This window comes from Meles meles, chromosome 5, assembly GCF_922984935.1.
Source record: "Meles meles chromosome 5, mMelMel3.1 paternal haplotype, whole genome shotgun sequence".
NCBI classification, from domain to species: Eukaryota; Metazoa; Chordata; class Mammalia; order Carnivora; family Mustelidae; genus Meles; species Meles meles.
Window position 1 is genome coordinate 147776157 of NC_060070.1, and position 24228 is coordinate 147800384.

At 39.8% G+C, this 24228-nt stretch overlaps 1 long non-coding RNA gene across 2 annotated transcripts in view; it reads left to right on the forward strand.

The window, feature by feature from the left end:
- Positions 1-24228, forward strand: part of LOC123941897 — a 224789-nt gene that overhangs the window by 131390 nt on the left and 69171 nt on the right. For both annotated transcript variants that reach the window (XR_006818366.1, XR_006818367.1), the window contains exon 2: positions 6751-6920. This is a non-coding gene — a long non-coding RNA (uncharacterized LOC123941897). The remainder of the gene's footprint in view (positions 1-6750; positions 6921-24228) is intronic.

Consider the following 24228-nt stretch of genomic DNA (forward strand, 5'->3'; position numbering starts at 1 on the left):
CGTAAGTTCTCGTAGTACAGATCAAATTATGGGAGTTTACTTTTCTGCAGTTGGGGTCGAGGTCCTAGCTGGTCCTCAGTGAGAACAACTGTGGAGGCATCTGTGGGGATGAGAGGATTTCTTTGGTGACTCGTCAGCTCAGCTCTGTTATTCTTTCCAACTAAATGAAGCCAAGCGATATGGAAAGCCGACCCACGCACATAAAATCCCTTCTTGATTTCCACCGAACAGCACTTTCCCACTTGGAATGCCATTTGCACGTGTGGAAGTATTTCATCTTTTATAAAGTTCAGTATAAACTTGGGATAAGATGCCACGAATGGTGACAATAGCAGTTTTGTCTCATGAGGACAAGTGTCTGTTAAACATATCTGATAGGCACTCCTATATGTGAATGCATGTGTTGAAAAGACATTTAATTATTAAGCATAGATAAATGTATCAGCTTTGAAAGGAGCTTTATTGAATACAGTATAATTGATTTCAATAAACTGCACATATTTTAAGTATATGATTTGCTATGTTTTGATATATGGATATACACATAATCCCTCACCAAAACCAAATTAATAACCATAACACCACCCCGAAATATTGGGTTGTTTCCCATGGTAATTCCTCTGCAGACTTGAATGTGCTCTTACGAGTGGCTCAAAGTTAATTTTTATTCTTTGCAGTGTGAATATCTGAACATTCCAATACTTATTTGTCAAAATATTGTCCTTTCTCTCCCTTAAAACTTTGTTAAAAAGCATTTGACCACATGTGTGTAGGTTTCCTTCTGAATTAACCTACTCTGCGCCATTGACGTGGTTCTCTCTCTGTATGTGGATTCCACGTTGTCTCGATTCCTATAGTTTCATAATAAGTGTTGAAGTTAGGCAGTATAAATCCTCTGAATTTGTTCTTTTATTTTTTCCAAAGTAGTTTTGCATATTTTAGATACTCTGAATTTTCATAGAAATTTTAGAGTCCGTTTGTCACTTTCTACAAGAAATCCTGCTGAGATTTTTATCGGGAGTGCACTGAATCTCTAAATCAGTTTGAGGAGATCTGGTAACCTGATGAGACTGAGTTTTCTGATCTGGAGCTCATTGCATCTCTCCATTTGTTTAGGTGTTCTTCACTTTCTCTCTGCAAACTTCTGTATTTCTCAGTGTAGAGCTCTTGCATATCTTTGTCATATTGATATTTAAGTATTTCCTGTTTTTGACACTTGTCTAAATGGCATTGCTTCTTTTGATTCTAACTTTTGAATATATATCATCGGTCCATAAAATTATAGTATTTTTTTTTTGTGGTTTGTTGTTGTTGTTGTTGTTTTTAGTTGATCTCAGATCTCATGAACTTGGTAAGCCCAATTTTTAGTTCTGCATGTCTGGGGGTAAATTTCACAGGATTTTCTACAGAGATGATTTTGTCATTTGGAATTAATGGTAGTTTAATGTCTTCCTTTTCAATCTGGATAACTTTTATTTCTTTTTTCTTATCTTATTCCACTGGCTTAAACTCCAGTAAAATGATGAGTTGATGCAGTGAAAGCAGATGCCGTTTCTATGTTCAGATTTTGGGAGAAGAGCACTCAGTATTTAATATTCAATATGTTAGCTCTACATTTTTTGTAGCTGTCAATTATCATGTTGAAGAAGTTTCCTTCTGGTGTTACTTGTCTGAAAGTTGTGTGGGGTTTTTTATGTTTGTTTGTTTTTTGTTTAAACGAGGAATGGATTTGGGTTTTGCAAAATGATTTTTTCTGCATCTCTTGAAATTGAATGTATGTGTCTTTATCAGTTAATACAGTGAATGGACTTGATTTTTCATATTAATCCAGACTGGTATTCTGGGATAAACTCTAGTTATGATGCATTATATTTAAAATATATTTATGTCTATCTATTGATTGATCAATCTATCTATACACACACACAGTTGGATTTGATTTACTACAATGTTAAAAACTTGTTGCATCTCTGTTCATGGGTACTGCTCTGTAGTTATCTTTTCCTGTAATGTATTTGATTTTGGATTCCGTATAATGCTATTATCACAGAATGAGTTGGGAAGAATTTATTTCTCCCTTCAGTGTCTGCAAGAACTGGCCAATAAAGCCATTAGATATGGAATTTTCTCTGTGGAAAGATTTTAAATTATAAATTAAATTTCTTAATTGATACAGTGCTCTACAGACTGTTACCTCTCGTGTGACCTTTAGTAGTTTGTGTCTTTTAAGGAATTTGTCCATCTCATCTTGTTCTCAAACTCACAGGTATAAAGTTTATATATTTTTATTGGATGTTCCAGTTACCAATTTATTACCTCTCAGCTCAAAATCAACTCTTCTTTACCTGTTCTGTGAGAATGGAGCTTTAAACATTTCTCCTTTGCAGCAGGCGTGATAATAAGCTTTGTCAAAGGCAGGCAGTGAGGATACTATAGAGGAGTGAATTTTCTTCCTGGTTCCTGTTGGGAGTCAATGCTCTGTGTCTATTTTCACATTTTTGCAGTGAGGGCTTTTGAGCAAAGAATTCTGGCACCTGAGCTAAAGGATGATTGAATAGAACTATAAAGATAGAGATATCCGGGGAGAGAGAACGATTTATCTCCCCAGAGCCATTTTGTTTACATTTGTTTATATTCTAGTGGTTACATAGAGGGGAGAGTTGGGGATTTCCAGAGAGGATTTGTTTATATTCTGGAGCAAAGGTCTCTCTAACAGGGAGGACGGCTGGTGTGCCAGCAGCCCTGAATATGCTTTGCGTTTCACAATTTTAGAGTTCCTCTCCCGTGGTGCAAAGCTCATTTTTACGCACAGCGTACATGGGCCACCCTGCATCGTCCCGCATTTTCATTTGGAACAATTTCCACATGTGGAAATAGAGCATGTGATGCCCCACTGGGTCGCCGTATGGAAGAATTGAATCATGAGGAAGGGACACCCACTGCTCTGGATATAAAAGGTCTATTCCCCGAACAAGAGATCCCACGCGCTCACGCGCACAGCCCCGCATATTTCTGAATCCGATCCGGACACATGCACACACACAGACCTCCACGGTAGGCTGACTTGCTAGCCTGCAGATCTGGTAACGTGTCCGCGCTTTCCCAGTCCCAGACTCGACAGTCCAGTCTGCGGCTGTGCTGTCCCTTTGCTCCTGCTACGTGGCTGTCAGCCTCTCAGGGCCACGGCAACACACACAGAGGACTCAGTTTCCTGCCCCGGCCACCGCCCTCCCTCCGGCCCTGCTGACGTGGACGCCATGTTCTCCAGGGGTTGCTCAGGCCTTTTGGGACATAGGTTTCCAACATGCCAACCTCCACTGCACAGCCTCCCACCAGCCTCTTCCCGTGGTACCCCGTGGGGTCATTCTCCACAGCCCTCCTGACTAGACAGGGCATACGACCTGCTGCACAGCGCCCCCTCGGGGAGTGGGCCCCCACCTCCTTCTGTATCAGTCCTGTGCGCCAACCGATGGCGCCGCTGGAACTCCATCCCGACTCCTTTGTTTAGTTATTTAATTTATTTGTTTTATCATGCCCATTTGACCACGATTAGTTTTTGATGTAGTGTTCAATGATTCATTAGTTGCGTATAACACCCAGTGCTCGTCACCTTAATGCCCATCACCCCGTTACCCCAGCCCTCCACCCCCCTCCCTTCTGTAACCCTTGTTTGATTCCTGGAGTCCAGAGTCTCATGGTTTGTCTCCCCCTCTGGTTTCTTCCCACTCCGTTTTCCCTTCCTTCCCCTCGGTCCTTCATGCTATTCCTTGTGTTCCAGAATGAGGGAAGCCATATGATAATTGTCTTTCTCTGACTGACTTATTTCACGCGGCATAATGCCCTCCAGTCCCGTCCGTGTCAGTGCAAATGGTGGGTAGTCACCCTTTCTGATGGCTGAGTAATGTTCCACTGTATACATGGACCACATCTTCTTTGTTGAAGGGGATCTTGGCTCCTTCCATAGTTTGGCTATCATGGACAGTGTTGCTATGAACATTGGGGTGTTTGTGCCCCTTCTTTTCACTGCATCTGTATCATTGGGGTAATTACCCGGTAGTGCAATTTCTGGGTCGTAGGGTAGCTCTATTTTTAACATCTTGAGGAACTTCCATACTGTTCTCCAGAGTGGCTGTACCAGCTTGCCTTCCCACCAACAGTGTAATAGGGTTCCGCTTTGAATCCATGACTCCTTTCATGCTCTCATTCACCGGCATTGTTTCACCTGCAGCTGGGAGAGGCTGACTGTCATTCATTCATTCATCCATTTCTACTGTTTAACACCCATGGACCATCTCTGCTTTAGGCAATGCAGCTAACTTCGCTGCCATGCTGTGGGCGGTAAAACAGACTTTTTCCAATCTGGTCTTCATTCAGCCTTGAAGAGGGCACCACTTCCAAGTTTGATCCTCTTTAAATATTCTCCCTCCAACTTTTAAAAAAAATTTTCCGTACATCTTTACCATTGCCCTTCATTATAGTTAATTATTCTTTTTTCAGAGTTATGCCAACTTTATCAATGAAAGACTCCTGAATTAGTCATATCATGCCATGCCTTCATCTAGAATCCAGGAACCCTGTGGGCTTACCGGGGGAAGAGCTCACAACACTTAATTTTTCTTTATATCAAAACTTCTCTGTTCAAGTGACTGAGTGTTTTCTGAACCCTGATTAGATTTGGAGTGATACATTGCTTTTACAAACAAATTTGGGGCACCTGGGTGGCTCAGTTGGTGAAGCATCTGCCTTGGGCTCAGATCATGATCCCAGGGACCTGGGATCTAGCCCGGCACTGGGCTCCCTGCTCAGCGGGGAGACTGCTTCTCCCTCTGTCCCTCCTCCCACTCATGCTTGCACGCTCTCTCTCTGAAATAAGTAAATAAAATCTTAACAAGAAAATCAAATTTATAAACAACATATAATAAGGTGAGACTATTTGAAGTATATAATTTAATACATTTTTACATATGCATATATATGCTCCTAATATACAATCAAGATAATAAATGTATTTATTAGCTCCAACCATTAATGTCAAATGATATTTTTTTAGGGATCTCATGAAGAGAAGCTGAGTCGGGGATATGTTTAGAGTTCATTAGTATCTGTTTATGTGATTCATAGTTGCTTTCAAGTATCATTGAATCAGTGCTCGTCATCTTGTTTAGGAATGACTTCTGGGATCACTTCTGCTGCCTACTGTTGTCACCTGCTCCTCGAGGGCACCAAAGCCTTGGGGACATATGCTATGGCATTGAGAGTGCCCTTGTGTGGCTGTTGGAGGAAAACTATGGTTTCCAATATATAAAGCTTTTTTCTATAGACGCGGGACCTTGTCTGCACAAAAATGTTCTAAATTATGCCCATGTATGTAAAGGCCTGACAGAAGTTCTCCCAAGTTACCAACAAACCTTTCCATTCCTGGTCATGCAAAAATTAAAAAAGGAAATTACCGATAATGCATCAAAAAGCCAAGAGTCATTTCTAAACTCTTAATAAAAAGAAAAGAAAATGTTATTAACCACGTTCACGGAAAGACTAAATTAGCTGTCTCGTGTCTCTACAACAGAGGGAATCGTGGACGCTGAGGCCAAAACATGTAGGTAAAACGTACCGCAGTGGTGGCCTGATAGGTTATTCGTGAAAATGTTTGTTTTCCTTGAGTGTATAATGTATTCGTCAGCCTTAACATTTTGAAACCTGTTGCGGTTGGTTTTCGTTCATTCCAAATATGTATGTTTATGCGTCATTTTTGCATCCACAATTTTGTGTTTTCCTCTTGAAGTGGAACCCCTAGAATATATCAGCTTCAAGTCCCACGCGAACTGTATCTGTCCCTGCCTCAGACATTGTTTTACTTGGACATGTCCTAGCAGGTGACTTACCCAGGGTATCATAGTTATTTATGATGGTAGGGACTATCGAGGGATTTTGAATATAAATACCGATGAAGTTGATGGTGCCAGGGTTGGCCATGGTGACTATGATAGCAGTAAGAGTAATGAGTGGCTGTTTTTTTCATTCACAGATCAAGCTAAATCCATTACCACCCTTGGTAGATTTTTCTGACATATCAAAAATTGCTTCTTGTTTGCTCAAAATTGCACCTAGTGCAATTTAAACTTACTTTCCCTGGATCTCTCCTCACTGCACAATGAGAACCTCTGGTCGGCATTTACTGTATATTTCCTGATGGGGTCGAGGGCCGTGATAACTATATTTTATCAACCCCAAATCAGAACACACAGTTTTCCCTGGTTTATACATATAGGGTATTTTACAGTATGGTATTTCAAGCTTTATAAAAGTATCTGGTTAATTTATATTTGCTTATATACTTCAAAAATTGCCCTTATTATAGAAAGTGCGGGAGAGTTGAGTACGTATTTTGGGTACATACTTCAGACACATATGAAAGTACATGAAAATTATAGTGGAAAACTGGGGACACCGTTATTCAGAGTAGTATCTGTCTAGTTCTCAATAATTATGTTTTCAGGTGCATTTTTTCACTTAAGGGTAAACATTGAAATGCGTAGCTTCAGGCCTATTTTAGGCTCGAGACAAAGGTTAGAAATCCTCTTGTATATCATGCCTTGAGAATCATTCAACACAGCATAAGTCAACTCATACGTGTGCTTTCATCATATTTTATTTGTGGCCACGTATTGTTTTTAGATGTCTCTATTTTGCTTTTATTCTCTGAGTCTGTCTTCCTAGTTTGAATAGACTCCTTCTTTCTTCCCCTGTCAGGTTTTCAGTTGGATTGCTCAATGCCAAGACGAAGAGCTCTTTGATCATGGGCTAGAAAAAAGGGTTAAAGGATGGTTGAGAAAGAATTCAGGAAAGAATGATCCTCGTCTCGCTGGAGGACGACAGAGGAACTGAAACCAATGGGGGCTGTGGAGCCTGGGGAGGAAATTGTGAGTACTTACTCTTGATTGAGTATCATTATCCTCCTGTTGTCTAGGAGGATGATTGTTATAATTAGCGGCAAATGTCATGGGCAACTATAATTTACCTTTCCCTGTAACAACTGATAGTTTACCTTCCTCGGTGCCTCCTTCTACCTAGACACCATGTCACTCTCCTCTCCCCATCCCCATAACAATAAAATATAAAATACAATATATTTGTCTTATGGTATTAAAATCAGTGTACACTTATTATAGCAATCATGTGACTGAATTTTTTAGAAGTCACTCACCCAAATTTTAGGCTCTTGTATAGTTAAAATTCCTACAAGGAGAAATGAGAAGCTGTGGGTTTACATAATAGGCACACAGAAGGCGTTGGTAGAGATATTTGGGGACTCTCTTTCATTAATTTTCTTTCTTTTTTTTTAAGATTTATTGATTTATTTGAGAGAGAGAAAGACAGAGATGAGGGTGGTGGGAGGCAGAGGGAGAGAGAGAAGCAGACTGTTCACTGAGCAGGGAGCCCTCTGCGGGCTCGATCCCAGGACCCTGGGATCATGACCTGAGCTGAAGGGAGATGCTCAACTGACTGAACCACTCAGGTGCTCCACGTTAATTTTATTTCTGAGAGCAGGAGAAAGGGATGTGATTTATGGTGTTGCACAGTGCCTTTTAAATAGAATTTTAATATCGTTTGGATTTTATTTGTAGTGGATTTTTTTTTCAATTTCATTTTGAATTTATTATGGCAATCCAGTAGAAGGATATGCAACTCTTGAGTGAAATTTTAAAAACAGTGCAAAGTACAGTAGTTCGTAAAGCGTCGTGTAATTGTGATGAGTATTGAACTAGTGTGTACCTGTGCTATATATTTACTACTCGAGAGCCACAGTCATTGAATCGCCTTGAAATAAGTGTAGCTCAAGGGCTCTTTCAAAATGTGTCACTATCGGGTACTTCATACTATATCTAGGTGAATAAGTCCCAGTGCGTATTTTTAAATAACGCAGATTGTTATATTTAGAATAGTCATGAAATGAAAAGTCACTGAATAAATAAATAGCCGATTAATCTAGGGCAAAGAGAAATGTGCCCCAAGCTGAGGAGGGGTGGAAATCATGTCTCATGGTGACCTGTTTTCATCGGAGTGTAGCTTCTGCCCCAGCATTTTGCACTGGTCCCCCATTTTGTGCCGATTTGCTTTCTGCCATTTCAGTTACTGGTGGTCAGCCATGATCCGGAAGCGATGCGCCTCCTCCTGACTTCCTGTCCGAAGGTCGATAACAACCTAACGCTAGGTCACGATGCCTATGTCGTTCATCTCATTTTATCTCCTCATGTAGGCATTTTATCATCTCCCATCATCCCAAGGAGAGACTACCATACTGTACGCTATTCTGAGAGAGAGATCCCATTCACTTAGCTTTATTATAGCATACTGTTATCATCGTTCTATTTTATTAGTTATCGCTATTACTTGGCCTAATTTATAAGTGAAGCTCTCTCATAGGTATGTATGTATGGGAAAAACTGCATCTGAAGGGTTCAGTACCCTCTGCGGTTTCAGGCATCTGCTGGAGATCTTGGAAGGTATGGGTGTGGGGGGGACGACTGTCCTTGCTTTACTACCACAATTCTAGGATGAATAGTCAACATCTTACATCTACGTGTCTACTTTACATCCTTATGATCTGAACTCATTCTGTATGTTTTCATTGAGACTGTTCTAGAGTATTATTAATACATTGTTTTAACTGTATACAGTGACCTTTGCTCAGTGTGCATTCTTCATAGCATCTCTGTTGATGTCAACATTTTTTTAAAAGATTTTATTTATTTATTTGACAGAGAGAGATCACAAGTAGGCAGAGAAGCAGGCAGAGAGAGAGGAAGGGAAGCAGGCTCCCTGCTGAGCAGAGAGCCCGATGTGGAGCTCGATCCCAGGACCCCAGGATCATGATCTGAGGTGAAGGCAGAGGCTTTAACCCACTGAGCCACCCAGGTGCCTCTGATGTCAACATTTTCGACCATTCCCTGCCTCTCAGAACAGTTAGCTCTTGTGGCCTTGATTCTGGGCAGTCGTCTCTCATCTGCATTGTTCCTTATCTTGCTATTTTCCCCCCCATCTTTCTAAATGTACACGTTCTGTTATTCCTATTTCCAGAACATCTGCTCTTTTCCTCCTTCTCTGGGAAATCTTCTGCTTTTTGAATTTGAAGAACAGTTCCACAAAAAAAAAAAAAAAAAAAGATTTTCTTCTTTCTTAAGTCATTTTCTGAACTGGAAATGTCTATGTATCTAAATATGGCCTTCACCATCTATGGAAACCGTATTTGATGGCAAAGAAAAACTTTAGGTGGAAGTTAGAAATATCATAAAGCATGGGGCGCCTGGGTGGCTCAGTGGTTTAAGCCGCTGCCTTCGGCTCAGGTCATGATCTCAGGGTCCTGGGATCGAGTCCCGCATCGGGCTCTCTGCTCGGCAGGGAGCCTGCTTCCCTCTCACTCTCTCTGCCTGCCTCTCTGCCCACTTGTGATCTCTCTCTGTCAAATAAATAAATAAAATCTTTAAAAAAAAAAAAGAAATATCATAAATATCATAAAGCAATATTGAGGGTACTTATCAACTAGACAAAATCATGAATGGTATGAACTCTGTGTTATAAAAGCATTAAGCTAGAAAATTGATGCTATAGTAAACACTTTGATAAAATTGCCATATTAGAAATTTTGAGATGGAAGTTTAAAGAAGTTACTTGAATATTTTTATTTGACCTGCTCCTTTTAAGCTTATTTAAATACTTATATTCCAAGTGTGAGTAAATTGGAGAACTGAGTTACCAAATATTGGAAGACTTAAAAAATATTACCATATTCATATCACTGTTAAGTATATTCTATATTCTAGTGGCTGCCAAAACATATAGTACTATTATGATAAATTTATTGACGGTAATTTGGGGATGTAGTAGTTGGAGAAAATGATTTCTGTGTGACGTAAGACAAAAAAATTAAGATATTAAGACTAATACTATCACAAAGGATTCAAATTCTATAACTAATGAATATTATGTTTCATGTGTATAAAAATTTTGAATGCAGTTTTATTTCACAATTAGACTTTCCCTGATAGTTTTAGGTAGAACAACAATAAACAATTCCATCCCTAACACATACCCAAAAAGCCAGCACATTAAAGGAAATCAATTTAAATTAATTTTTAAAACTTATGGACATTGGGGAGGTATGCTGTCTTCAGTTCTGTTTCAAAGTAATAAAAATGTAAGTCCACAATGTATTTATTTTCTTGCCCTCCAGATATCCACTTATTAGATTATCAGTTATCTGATTTAAAAAGTACACCAGATTTTGTGGATTTTTTTTTTAAGTTTTATTTAAGTCATCTCTATATCCAATATGGGCCTTGAACTCATGACCCCGAGATCAAGAGTTACATGATCTCCAAGCCAGCCAGGCACCCCTTATTGTTTTTCTTTTCTTTTCTTTTCTTTCCTTTCCTTTCCTTTTCTTTTCTTTCTTTCTTTCTTTCTTTCTTTCTTTCTTTCTTTCTTTTTGATAAAGCAGACTACTTAATCCCATATTGTATATAAAGAGAAAACAGACTAACAAGTCCATCCCACTATTGTAGATTTAAAACAGACTTAAAACACACCAAGAAAATATTGCAAAATATCACTAAAAGTAAATTAAATGAAAAACAATTTAAACTTTAAAAGATAAACAATGACAAAAATATTAAATGCATATTATACAAACCTACACACTTGCCACAAATAGACCAAAAATTCAGCACTAAACTTTTTAACAACGAACTGAAAAATCGTAACATGGACAATTCCATAGTTCACCGAGTTTAGGTTAGAAATAGACCAGTTGTTCAAGAGGTACAGTTACTTTGTGTACTAATCCCAGGAAGGAATTTTTTCGCAAGGTTCCTCATTAAGAGAATAAGGTAAAGAACGGTGTCCTCCGTGAGATTCCTACGGAAGAGTTTAGGGGTCTGCTTCGAAAAAGTGTACGTGAAATATTTAAGAATGACTATATATATAGTATGTAGATTTATATATGAGCACAGAAATTAAACATCAATATTAAATATTAAACGACACATTGTTTTCCTAGAGTCTTACAACAAAGCAAGAATAGAGAGGTACACTTATTTTCTTTGGAAGTGCGTGGTAAAAATATCATGAGCCAGCAATGTCTTGAATACACATCTGGCCACATCATTTTTTTTTTTTTTAAAGATTTTGTTTATTTATTTGAGAGAAAGAATGCAGGAGCATGAGCAGGGAGGGACAGAGGGGGAAGCAGACTCCCCACTGAACGGGGGGCCCGATGGCAGAGCTCATGACCTGAGCGGAAGAAGGCAGATGCTTAACTGACTGAGCCGCCCAGGTCCCCTGCCCACCTCATTTCTTGCTAAGCAGAGGGGCTCAGGTGTACCTACTCTAAAACAAAACTCATTTTTTTTTTAAACTATCCAAATCAGGGGTACCTGAGGGGCTCAGTGGGTTGGGCCTCTGCCTTCAGGTCAGGTCATGATCCCAGGGTCCTGGGATCGAGCCCCACTTGGGCACTCTGCTCAGCGGGGAGCCTGCTTCTCCCTCTCTCTCTGCCTGCCTCTCTGCCTACCTGTGATCTCTCTCAGTCAAATAAATAAATAAAATATTTTATTTTTTAAAAAACTATTCAAATCAAACAACTGGCTTACATTTTTTTTTAAAAGACTTTATTTATTTGACAGACAGAGATCACAAGTAGGCAGAGAGGCAGACAGAGAGAGGAGGAAGCAGGCTCCCTGCTGAGCAGAGAACCCGATGCCGGACTCGATCCCAGAACCCTGAGATCATGACCTGAGCTGAAGGCAGAGGCTTAACCCACTGAGCCACCCAGGCACCCCCGACTTACATTTTTGTAAAGATTTTATTTTTAGTTAACATACATAAATAACAAACATAGTGCTCAAATGGAAAACCCCGAGATCAGGAATTGAACACTCTACGGAGTGACCCAGCTAGGCGCTCCTTATAATTTTTGAGCTTATGCAGTACATGAATTTATTTAGTTCTCTGGGTAAATATTTTCCAGTCAACTCTCCTGTACTATACAGAAAATGGTCTGTCATTCGAGACGAACCATTTCTGAGGTGCTTTCCTGAGATTTAAAAGGAAAAAAAAAAGGCTAAAAGACATGCATAATTGGGGTTTGCCTGCATATATAATTTTCATGTACCTCCTGCTGGTGAACTTTGGGGCGCTGTTGGTCCTTTCATCTGTATTTCCAAAACTGCATCCCGGGGCGGCTTCTTGCTTTTTCCCTTAGGAACTGAGATATTTCCCTTAGGTGTTGGGCGGATACCTCATCTTTCCTATAAGAATGAGAGCCCATCCCAATTTAGACCATTGTTTCAAGCTGACGCACAATGCAGGATAGCCACGCTCCCCGAAACTCTCAGGGAACACTGCCTTAGGGACCCTGCTGCTCCCGTTCTGTGGAAAGCTCCCTTGAACAAAAGATGTTTATAAACACGTGAATGCCCTCACACACCCCCTCACGCATAGACACACACCCCAGCAGAACCATCTGTGGTCCGGCCAGAACGACATTAATTGACCGCTCACTGCTGTTGGCCCCCCAAATCCTCGTTTTGATCGAATTACTCCCTTCGTACAATGCCCCAGCCTCCAGTGAGTGATTTTTTTTTTAATTTTTTTTTTTTTTTTTTTTTGACAGAGAAAGAGATCACAAGTAGGCAGAGAGGCAGGCAGAGAGAGGAGGAAGCAGGCTCCCTGCGAAGCAGAGAGCCAGACGCGGGGCTCGATCCCAGGACCCTGAGATCATGACCTGAGCCGAAGGCAGAGGCTTAACCCACTGAGCCACCCAGGCGCCCCCAGTGAGTGATTTTTATATGGAACAGGCTTACAAAACATGTTGATGCACCTCGTGTAAGGATGCTGCTGTATTTCTTTCACCGCCCAGTGTCCTCTTTATGGGAACCCACGGGAGGAACATTCTCTTGGATTTGAAAGCAATGCCTGTCTTGGGCTACATTGCCCATCCATGCTATGAATGATGCACCTGACTGGGCTTCGTCTGAATCCCAGACTTCCTGGTTCTGTCTCCCAAGGCCCTCCTCCCACCGGATGCTGGAAAAGATAGGGTCAGTATGGGAACTGGCAAGGGTCTAGGGGTCCAAGCTCCGAAGGCTGCTTGTGTATTCACTTCAGTCCTGGCCTCAGTGAATTTCTTGGGTTGTCATTTCCCTGATGCCATTTTTAAAATCCTCTTTGTTTTTATCTTTTCTTTGTATTTCGTATGGATGTTTCAAGCTACCTTAAATAATTGATGGAAGTGAGCATGAGAATTTGAGGACCGTGAAAGACTTGACCTTTCCCTGCCGCATGCCCTTCCAGTCTAGGGCACCCCGTGTTTTTTTGTTTCGTTTTCTTTTTTAAAGATTTTAAAGATTTATTCATTTGATAGAGGAGAGAGAGAAAGCTCCAGCAGGGGAGAGGCAGAGGGAGAAGCAGTCTTCTCACTGAGCAGGGATCCAGACGTGGGGCTCGCTTCCACCCCAGGACCCTGGAGTCATGACCTGAGCCAAAGGCAGACGCTTAACCTACTGAGCCACCCAGGTCCACTCTCCGTGTGTTCTTTAAGGCACCTCCAAAAGCAGACCGTGCTCAAGACTTGCTCACCGTCCCCTTTTTCTGTAGTGATAAAATGATCTTTTACCACCTTCCCCAGAGAGGACATGAAAACCTGGTTGCTGTTGCTTCTGTTCCCTCCACGTCACTCGTGCTGTGGCTCTTTGAGCACAGAAATTTTAATGGAAAAGTTAAGACATCTCGGAAGTGTTAGATTCTGTGGGCTTAACGCTTTTGATGACTCATATTGTCACTCAGTTTCTTGGGCGATTTAGCGAAAGATCTGAACTCCTCTCTGAAATGAACACACTCGCTTAATAAAAAAGTGAGATGTTTACATAATTATTTCGATGGGAGTTGACAGTAAAGCAGGGGCTCTGAGAAACGGGGGAACTAAAGACTGTCAGAAAACTCAATTCTCCTTTGTCTGAAACTCTTACTTAAATGGCTCCGCCGAGATCCACTGCATCCTGGAGTACCTTCAGCATTCCTCCTTTCGAGTAACTAGGATGAATATAGGAAAGTCATTTTTATTAGCTTATCATTCATTCCCTGGTCCTTTTTCCTGTAGTTAATTAGTGTAACTACTTTGTCCTCACTGTTGGTCTAGCTCCTGGAGATACAGGGATGACAAATCAAAATCCTTGCCCTTTAGCACTTCTCTTCTACTTTCAGGAGATGCTCAATGAACGAATGAATAAGCAATGAGATCGTTTTAGATGGTTGTAAATACAGGGGAAAAAAGAAGTGGTTAGGTATCCTGATGACTTTCGTTAGGGGGATCAGGGTGGGCCAATGAGCTTTGCTGTAAGACCCAGATAAGAAAGGAAACCAGGCATGGAAAGGACCCTCCAAACAAAGAGAGCAACCAGGGCCAAGAATCTGAGACAGGAACATGTTTCTATCCTCGGGGTCCAGAGAGAAGTCCAGGGGGCTTGAGCGCGGATATGTCAAAACAGGTAGAGGGGAGGACGACAGCAGGCAGAGGGCAGATCACTTGATGCCTTTGGCTGTGCATGTGTATCTGTTTGAGCCTTGAGAAAGTGGTCTAACATGTCTTGGCCTCAGTTTCTCTTTCTTTAGAATGAAGAGGCCTAAAGCTAGCTCAAAGGCTCATTTGTGAATATTTTGTGTGTCCGTTGATGTTATGTGCTTGGAAGAGAGTCTGGTCCTCAGTAAAAACTCTGGGTGTTCTCTGTTACTAGTATGTATATGTGCATGGTCCAGATTTCTTCTAGCTAATCATTTCAATTTATTACCCTTATAGGCTTTTAGAGCTAGCAGAGGTCTTGGCAATCACATCTAATCTTGACGTTTCACAGACGAGGCTTTAGCTCAGAGAGGTCAGATGGCCTACACAAGTTCCCACAAGTGGTGAGTAAATGTTTAGACTAGAATTTTAGTTTCTTGAGTCTCAAGCCAAGAGCTTTCTGCTGTTGGATGGTGTTGGCCTGTAGTTAACCTAATGGCCTGGAATTACTTTCCTTAATATTTGCCTTCTAGGATTATATTTAGAATAGCATTATTGAACCTGAATGCTTTTGTAAAGACAGAGATGGTCACCATGTTGGTAGTAAATTGCCTGGCTAATGATTTACTGACAACTGAAAGATAGTTGAAAGTAATTAGAATTGAGATTATCCTAACAGATAAACCACAGGTTCAAATGTCCCCTTACTAGCTTTAGCATTTATATGTTTTTTAATATGGTCGATGTAGGAAAATCATTTTTTTATATGATTCATTCCTTCCCTCAACAACGCCTCGTGTCTTGTACTAGTCTAGGTACTGGAGATCCAGTGGTAAATGATTGGAAGGCCCTGCCCCTCATGGAATTTACACTCTTGTCAGGGGAAGCAGATAATAAACCCTGGACTCACTTGACAACTAAGTAAAAGGAGGCAATTTCAGGGCAGTCCCAGAGATACTTTAAAATCGGGAACTCAGGTGGTCAGTGATTTGATTGTCATTATGATGGAGCTGAAATTGGAAGAGCTAATCACACTTGAAATGATTAACTCACTTAAACAGTTTATTTTTCAAACCTCAGTTCTCTGGCCTCACTGCCTGCTGATAAACAAAGGGTCAGGTTTCAGAGCTTCAAATGCAGTCACACATGGATGGTATTCATTGAATGATAGCTTTTAAGTTAACATACGGCATAAAGACTTTATTAATGCATCACTAAGACTAAAATTATTTTACCCAAGATGTAGGATTTGGTGGCTTGGGGAAATTTTAAATTTTAACTTGTCTCTTTCTACAGACTTTATGGGTTTTCCTCGACCTATCAAAATTGGTTCCTGGGATAATCTTTTAATTTTTTTTCCCCTCCCTTTGCCTCTTTATAGGAAATCTCTTACCTGGGAAAGGTTTTGTTCCAAAAGTTCATTTGTAAGCCATTTTGAACTCCTTTGTCATAGAAGCAGTGTTTAACAGGGCAGTTAAGTTCAAATGCTGGTTCATAGAAGTTTCTTTCTTTGTTCTTAAAGCGGAAAGGTTGCACTTAATGGTGTTCCCTTGCATTTCCGCTTGTTTGGTTTAGGAGTAAACAGAGCAGGTGCATTTTTCTTTTTCTCTGGGCTCAGAACCAGATCCAGTCCATCTTGGGAAACTGGTGAAATACCCCTTTTGCACCCTGCTGTCTTCCTTTCTGCACCCTTTCCCCCTCAAGACACTCTCCTTTTTAGGCCTTCATGGTCCCCCCCGCAACCTTCCCCACCCCCGCCAGTAGAAGTTACATGTCCCTTATTCTCTGTTTTCTGTCTTAGTGGAATAACACCAGAGTTGATAATTGAGTGCACAGGATGGATGTTTGAGTTTTCAAGATGCCCTACAGTATTCCACACTGTCAGAAAATTGTCTTTTAACTTCCACTCAAATACCTATTTTGGGGGGCCCATCACGTATTTCCGAGTTGCCTCCCTTTGCTCCCTAACAGCACCCTCTGTTCAGTCAGAGCTGCGGCTGACAGGCCTCCCCCACTCCACACCCCGTGTTCATGGAATGTTCTGGCTTCTCACTTTGGGATGGTCAACAGGATTTGAAAACCTACAGCTTTCACTCAGAGCAAGCTTAGTCGTGTAAGAGGGGAAAAAAAAAGGCTGAAAAATTATAGCAATATTACCCGATTAGTTTGGGTTCACCCTGCTCTTGGCATCTGCTTCATTCTCTATTGTTTTGTGCACTTTGCTGTCACGTTGGGGAAATATACTCCGCGAACTCCGAGCCTAAGCGGAAGCCCACGGGACCAGTGAGTGTCTCCCCCGCCAGCGTGTGGACCGTAGATCGCTTGCTGCCTGCCAGAAATAGAGGTTTTTTATCGTTTGTTCAACTCCGTTGCTCAATTCTTTTCATTTCCTGTTCGCAGCTGAATAAATGGGGGAAAAGGGGAAAAAATAACTACCATAAAAAGTACATTTTCCCCTCTCTGTTCAGTTATGGAAGGACATCTATAAATACAGGCATAAAGCCCAAAGGAAAGGAGAGATTTCCTAAATGTTGCCTGATAGACACGGTAGCGTCCAAATAAAAATTGTTTAAAAATACAGTTAGGACATATAAACAGAGATATTGACATATGGCATGTGATATTTGGCTGAGTTTGTGGATGACATATGAGCCTGCCTGGGAGGAGCTTCGATGATAATTATATAAGCCAGGAAGAGTCTGGTCGTCAGAAACACGGACATTTAGGGATCTGTGGAAACTTAATGGTCATGTAGAAGGACTTATTTGATAATCAACGCAAAGGAATGTAACTGACACATTAATGAGACTAACTAGAAATAACTGAATTATTCAGTTTTTACTTTGGTAATTTCCAAAAAATACTCTTCGCTGGGCCCCTGATGGCCATGACCTTTGTTAATGTCTGCAGGTGACTTCTTGTTTCCAGGCTGCTTAGGGTATGACATTTATCTCTCAAAATGTTACCTTTGAAGTGTATCCCATATACGTTTATAGCATGTACAAATATATAAAGACACAGAGATTTAGGAGAAAAAGCTAGATTTGCAGCAGTATGTGTTCAAAACTGTGCTTCCTTGAAAAGTAGAGTTTTCAAGTGATAGCATGGTTTATGAGAAATTCCGTCGGATTAAAATTAGAAAATTTTAGTTTCTATTTCTACTTTGGTCATCTAATTTTATGAGTTTAGATAAATGACATAATCATTCTTGGATTTATTTATGCAACTCTTAAATGGAAGGACTGTCTAGTTGATTTTCAAGATTTCTTCATTTTCTAGATATCTGGTGAATCCCACTGGGTAATTATTAGGACATGAAACCCCTTTTTTTATGTCAAGACTATTGGTTGAAATACCTACCAAATAATATAAAAAGTAAAGAAAGCGTATCTGAATAGGATTTTTTTTTCATTTTTGTTTTTATTTAAAAATTTATCTTAGCCATTTGCTGACCCCTGAAGTTCCAGTATTTTTTTTATTGGAAGCAAAATGAATTTACTGTTGGGGATCTAATACATTTTCAGTATTTAATCACCCCGTCCATGCACAATGCTATATACAGTCATTTAGGAAGGACCTCTTTATGTCTTTTATTTAAAAAAATATATATTATATTTAATTGAAGTGTAATTAGCATACAGTGTTATGTTAATCTCAGGTGTACAATACAATGATTCAGTACCCCTGTACATTGCTCCCTGTCCGTCATGATCAGTCTGGTCTTAACCCCCTTTACTTACTTCACCCATCTCCCCAGCCACCTCCCTTCTGGTAACCACCAGGTCTCTATATTTAAGAGTCTGTGTTATTTGTCTCTTTCTTTTTTTCTTTGTTCTTGTCTCTTAAATTCTACATACAAGTGAAGTCATATGGTATTTATCTTTTTCTGACTTACCTCACTTAGCTTTGTACCAGCTGCATCCATCCATGTTATTGCAAATGGCAAGATCTCATCATTTTTATATCGCTAATAATAGTCGATTATGCATACACACACCACACCTTAACCCTTTCATCTAATGATGGACACGTGGGTTGCTTCCCTGTCTTGGCTATTCTAGATAATGTTGCAATGAACATAGGGGGTGTATATATCTTTTCTAATTAGTGTTTTCATTTCCTTTGGGTAAATATCCAAAAGTAGAATTAGTGGATCATATGGTAATTCTATTTTTAAATTTTTGAAGCATTTCCACACTGTTTTCCACAGTGGCTGCACCAATTTGCCTTCCCACCAACTGTACACAAGTTGGCCTTTTTCTCCACATCCTTGACAACACTTGTCATTTCTTGACATTTTGATTCTAGCCATTCTGACAGGTGTAAGGTCATGGCGTTGTGGTTTTGATTTGCATTTCCCTGCTGGTTAGGTGATCCTGAGCATGTGTTCGTATATCTGCTGGCCATTTGTATGTCTTCTTTGGAAAAATGTCTTTCCAGGCCCTCTGCCCATTTTTTAATTGGATTGTTTGGGTTTTGTTGTGTTGTTGTTATTGAGTTGTATAAGGTCTTTATATATTGTGGATATATTAACCACTTATTGGATACATCCTTTGTAAATATCTTATCCCATTCAATAGGTTGCCTTTTTGTTTTGATGTTGGTTTCCTTCACTGTGCAAAAGCCTTTTATTTTGGTGTGGTCCCCCTAGTTTAATTTTGCTTTTGTTTCCCCTGCCTTAGGAAAAATATCTGGAAAAATGTTTCTGCATCCAATGTCAAATAAATTACTGCCTATGTTTCTTCTAGGAGTTTTATGGTTTCAGTTCTCACATTTACATTTTTTAATCCAATTTTGAGTTTATTTTTTGTGTGGTATAAGAAAGCAGTCCAGTTTCATTCTTCAGCATGTAGCAGTCCAGTTTTCAGAACCATTTGTGGAAGAGATGATTTCTTCCCCATTGTATATCCTTGCCTACATCATTGTAGATTAATTGACCATATAAGTGTGGGTTCATTTCTCGGCTCTCTACTCTGTTCTCTTGATCTGTGTGTCTGTTTTTGTGCCAATACTATACTGTTTTGATTACTACAGCTTTGGAGTATGGCTTGAAATCTGTGGTTGTGATGCCTCCAGCTTCCCTGTTCTTTGTCAAGATTGTCTTGGTTCCTTGGAGTCTTTGGTTCTATACAAATTTTAGGATTATTTGTTCCAGTTCTGTGAAAAATGGCATTGGTATTTTGATAGAGATTGCATTAAATCTGTAGATTTCTTTTTCTTGGGGGGGCTTGTTTTGTTTGCATTTTAGTTAGGGAATACATTCTATGATTTCAATACTTTTAAGTTTGTTGAGCTTTGCTTCACGGTTCAAGATATGGTCTATCTTAATGGTCCACGGGCACTTGGAAAAAAACATTTATTTTATTATTGCTGGGTGTCCTAAGTGTGTCATTTAGGTCCTTGGTGATTTTCTGTCCCACAGTTGTATTCAGTTTCTGAGAAGGAGGTAATAGTGTCAAAACCATAATTGTGGATTTACTCATTTCTCCTTTCTGCTTTACCAGTTTCTGCTTCATGAATTTTTTAGACTCTGTTATTTGGTGTGTACATATTTGAGAAGATTATGTCTTCCTGCTTCCTGCTGGATTGATCCTTTTGCCTTATATAATGTCCTTGTATTTTTCTTTGTCCCTAGGAATTTTCTTTACTTAGATGTCTATTTTGTCAGATATTTATATAGTCATTCCTTCCTCTTTAAATTAATGTTTGCATGGTATATCTTTTTTTATCCTTTTATTTTCAATATACTTGTGACATTACATTTGAAGTGAGTTTCTTTGAATCGACATACAAGTGTCTCATTTCTTTTCTTTTATTCACTCTGTAGGTCTTTTTCTCTAGATTGGTCTGTTTAGACCATGTGTATTTCAGGTAACTAATGATATGTCAGTTCTTAAGTCTGCCATTTTATCGTTTGCTTTCTTTTGTTCTGCTGGTTCTTGTTTATCTTTATCTTTTTTTGACTTTCTTGGGCTTGACTTTCTTGACTTGGGCATAGAAGATTACATATTAATTTACTTCCAGTGCTTTTGAATGTCTCTGTTTTCTGGGTGAGTCTGTCTGTTTGCCTGCCTATTTATCTATCTATCTATGAATGAATGACTTATCAGTATAATAATAGCCTATTAGTATTACCTTGGGAAAGTGTAGAACCCTTATTTCCATTTGCAGTCTTCCCCACCTTTAATAGTACTGTCATGAGTATCAAATGGTATTATCATTTTTGTTTCAATCAATAAATGTGATATATAAAACTCATGAGGTTGAGATTGGTCTGTTGTAAATACTCAGTTCTTTCCATCTTTCTTTCTTTTATCCTGATGCTCCAAAATTGTATTGTTACTTCCTTTCTATTTGTAGAATTTCTTTAGCCAATCTTTAAGACTAGATCTGCTAGTGACATATTCTTTTAGTTTTCTTCTTCATCTGTGAATGCTTTTATTTCCCCTGCATTCCTGAAGGATAGTTCAGCCACATATGGAATTTGTGATAGTTCTTTCCATGTGTATGGCTTATTTCCTCATATCCATCATAGTTTTCTTAGATAAATCAACTGACCTTTGGCTTGGTGCTTCCCTATAACTAATGCATCATTTCTTCTTGATTAGTGTCTAGATTTTTTTCTATGTCCTGCATTTTCTAAAATTTAATTATGATGTGTCTTGGTATGGATTTCTTTGGGTTTATCCTTTTATTTTGAGATGCTGCACATTATGAATCTGCAGGTTTGTGTTCCTTTCCACATTTAGGAAGCTTTCAGACACTCTTTCTTTGATTAGTCTTTCGGCTCCATTCTGTTTCTACCTTTTTTTCTGAATATGTTGAGAAGAATGTTAGATTTCTAATGGATGTCCTATAGGCCCCTGGAGCTCTGTTCATTTCTGCTTTAGTTAATTTTCTCTCTGTTGTCCAGATTGCATGAATTTCACTGAGTTGTCCTTAAGTTCACTGATTCTTATCTTCTGTCATTCCTACTCTGTGACTGTTTTGTTGTTGCTGTTATTGTATGTTTCATGTATACAATTTCCATGTGGTTCTTTTTTATAACTTCGACTTCTTTGGTAAGTTTTTTTTCCCACATGTTCCTAGAGAATTTGTAATTTATCTTGAAATCTTTTTAGGATGGCTGATTTAAGACCTCTGTCAGATAATCCTATCTGATTAGTTCCAGTCTTGGCATGGGTTGGTTGTCTTTACTCATGCAAGGTTTTATTGTCCTGCTTCTCGGCATGACAAGTCATTTTCATTTGTTGCTTGGACGTTTTTATCTTAGGTTAGAGGACTTTAAGATCTTATTTCAGTCATTTGTTTCAGCAGAAGGGCAACCTGTTTGTATTTAGCATGAAGTTTCAGGCCGACTTTGTGGGCTGTGTTTCCACTGACTTTAAACTTCAAAGCCTTTGCCATGTAATTTTAGTCTGGTTGACTTATCTGTTGCTTCTTGGGCTCCCACTGGCCCCAGATGTGCTCTCTGAGGAAGCAAAATGGGTTCCTCCAGTCTGGACCATTGGTTGTCGTGAAGTAAGACCAAAAAACCCCAACAAAACAAAACAAACAAACAAACAAAGAAAAAAATCCAATGAACCAACCAAACCAACCGCAGGACCTATGGGAATAAAAAGGCTTCCTGAGCTAGAACTTACTATGGCATTATCCACGTAAAGGGCTCCTAGACGCTCCAATGTCTCTGGATAAAGGATGGGATATTTTGCCTTTTAGAGTCAAAGACAGCCCTGCTGCCTGTGTGCTGAGGTCTTCTGGTGGTCCTTCCCACCTACTCCAACGTGAAGAAGGGTTTCAGGCTTGCAGAGGCTTCTCTGGCCAGGTGCTTGTCTGACGAGATCTTTTCCTCTGAGGGACAGAGAGTGTTCCCAGGCTGCACTGCGGAATTCCTTCGCAGGTGCCCTCTGGAGGAGAGATACAGGACCCTGGGGACAAAGGGACTTCCAGAATCAGACTGCTTATGTGGTGTCTCTTCCTTGTCCTGTGTGACAGCCTCAGAGTCTCCACCACACCAGATGGGAGTGGTCCTTCCAATCTATCCCCCTCACTGCTCTGGCCTACCTCACCTGGTATTCATTTGGGTTCCATGTCCGGGAGGAATAGCCCTTCCCCGGCTGTCTTCCGGTGCTGGTTGGGGGTCAGGAAATGCGGAGCATGGATCCCCTTCTTCATTGGGTACTGCTGTGTTGCTCCTCCAGTATTCAGATCCCAAACCAGTTCCCCATCTTCTTAGCAACTATTAGAAATCTCTTTTAGTGGCCTCTTGTTATTTCCAGGGCAAAGAGTGGGCACAAATAGATCTATATTATCTCGTCTTGTTCAGCAATACAGGTTCTATCTTATAGTTTTATAGTGTCTTAGGGGAGACTTTTTAATGAAGGCAGTTGTGGAAGAAAGTGGAAAACTTCATCGCAGGTAGAAGGAAACGGAAGAGCCCTCTTTCTCTGGAAGCTGGGGGAAGTTGAGTAGGTAAGTAAGTTCTAGATGAATTGCACATCCATTTCCGAGTGAGTAAGCTTTCTGTTTCATCCAATTTTAAGTCTCGCATTTTTTCCTTACTTCTGTATACAGGTGGATATGTGTAATGATAAACATAACTACATGTTGTTTCTTCTTATAGGCCATTGCTCTGCTTTTAGCCATGCCTTGAGACTTAGATCCTCATGGAAATGAATTGTATTGTACAATCTGGACTATTATTTAGCACCAGATGAACTGATGGAATAATAAAAGGGGCTAATGGTGATTACTTAATTGAGCTTACAAAATTTTATATATGCATATGAAGAGAGATATTCACATGTAATGGTATTCCCAGCCCCTTGTGGCACTCTGAGTGCTTTGATTTAAATTGCATGTAAAAGAATTATTTTATTACGATGGTTAAACTGTAGTATAATTATATGTGTGCATACAGAATCTATTAGTCCAGTGGTCTTAAAAGTGAGTGTCTTCATCCCTTTGCGAAGGAAATATCAGCATTTCTATTTATTTTTATCTCATTGTCCTTTAATTTCTATTTTATGCCTATTTAAAAATGCCATAATATATTAGAATAGCAATAGATGCAGAAAAATTTAAAATTATATAATTTGGGGGCCCTGCTAGGGTGCTGGACTGGATGGTGAAAATAGTTTGGAGGTTAGTGATTTAGGAAACAGAATTTTTTTTTTTTTTTAATTGCCTGCATGAAAACGTACTCAGTCCGGGGGAGTTTACCCTCAAATCTTTCGGTTCAAATAAAGAAAGACAGACTGTGTAAAATACTCATGTTTGCATGAGTTTGAGGAATACACATCAGGCTGAGAGCCTCAGAGAAAGAAACATTTTTGAAGTCTTGCAGGAGAGAAGGAAGTCCGAGCACACAGGACAGAACTTGTGTGATTTCACAGGGAAGTCAGCTTTTGCTCTTCCTAGTGGTTCTCTCCTATCTTTAAAAATAATTTCTTTTTCTCCACCTGTATTTCCTAAATTCCTTACCCTGCTTTGCTGTGTCTTTGTCCGTAGCATCAGTCACCTGCTACCATACTACAATGCACTCATATTCATGTCTATTCAGACAGAATGTCACTCCATGATGGAAAGGGTCTGCCTGCTTTGCTCAGTGATATGAACCAGACACTTAACCACAGTGCCTGGGTAACGTGGGAATTAATTAAATATTTGTTAAA